Source organism: Chanos chanos, chromosome 11, assembly GCF_902362185.1.
Source record: "Chanos chanos chromosome 11, fChaCha1.1, whole genome shotgun sequence".
Classification (NCBI taxonomy): domain Eukaryota; kingdom Metazoa; phylum Chordata; class Actinopteri; order Gonorynchiformes; family Chanidae; genus Chanos; species Chanos chanos.
The window spans coordinates 12,821,192-12,822,249 of NC_044505.1; the positions used below are offsets into that span (position 1 = coordinate 12,821,192).

A 1,058-nucleotide genomic window follows, 5' to 3' on the forward strand; every position below is an offset into this window, starting at 1 on the left:
ACTTTCAAAACATTTGTGGGCACATGACCGCTTGTCTAAAAATTGCCGTTAGAATTGCTGTTAGAAGCTTCTAAAGCTGTGAAACCACACAGGATGTTAGTTATTCTTAAAGAGGAACTTGAGCGTGTGAAAGAAGATGTAATTGTGCTAGTTTGGTGGCAGCTTGAGCAAGGCACCTAACCCTCAACTGCTCCCCCGGGCGGTGCGGCTGTGTGGCTGCTCTGGGTGTGTGAGCTCACTGCCTCCTAATGTGTGTGTGTGTGTGCTGATTGCTCCATACTCGCAGTGTGTGTGTGCGTGCGTGTGTGTAGGGGACTGTCATACCCTGTTCCTCTTGTTTCCCCCTCTAGGGGTCAGTTTGGGTACTGTTATGCCGTATTACTCTTGATTCTCCCTCTAGTGGTCAGTTAAATAAAATTATTAAATTTCAGTGATTGCACACACACGGTGAACAGTGAATTTGTCCCCATCCAACACACCAGTAGACACAGGAGCAGTGGGCAGCATTCCTCTGCGCCTGGGGAGCATTAGGGTTAAGTGTGTTGCTCAAGGGCACACAGCCATGGAACCAAACCGACAACCCTCCAGTCACAAGCCCAGTCCTCTAACCTTATGGCTTATGGCTTTCCGCTGCGAGCAGGGTTCGAACCTGCGCGGGGATACCCCATTGGATTTCAAGTCCAACGCCTTAACCACTCGGCCATCGCAGCTTCTGCTGTGCCCTGTTCCTTTCATTCCCGCCTCTGGTGGTCTGTTTTGGTGTAACTCTCTCTTTACTCCCTGGTTTCTTAGTTCAGCCTTGTTTAGTCCTGTTAGTTTAATCACTGATCCCACCTGTCTTTAGTTAGTTCAGCCTTGTTTAGTTCAGTAGAAATACTTCTGCTTTTTCCTTGTTTCTTTGTCTGGTATTCTTTGGTGTTTAACCCAACGCCACTTTAACTTAACTTAACTTAACTTAACTTAACTTTAATTTATTTGCCTGCCTTATTCACTGAGACCAGGGGCCTGTACCACAAAGCAGGTAACTTCAGGTTTAACCCTGGGTTATCAGTGTCACA

At 47.1% G+C, this 1,058-nt stretch overlaps 1 non-coding gene across 1 annotated transcript; it reads right to left on the minus strand.

Annotated features, from left to right (window-relative positions):
* Positions 1–628: 628 nt before the first annotated feature.
* On the minus strand, positions 629–710 carry trnas-uga (transfer RNA serine (anticodon UGA)). Its single transcript has one exon. It is a non-coding gene; the product is annotated as a tRNA-Ser (tRNA).
* Between the last annotated feature and the right edge of the window lie 348 nt (positions 711–1,058).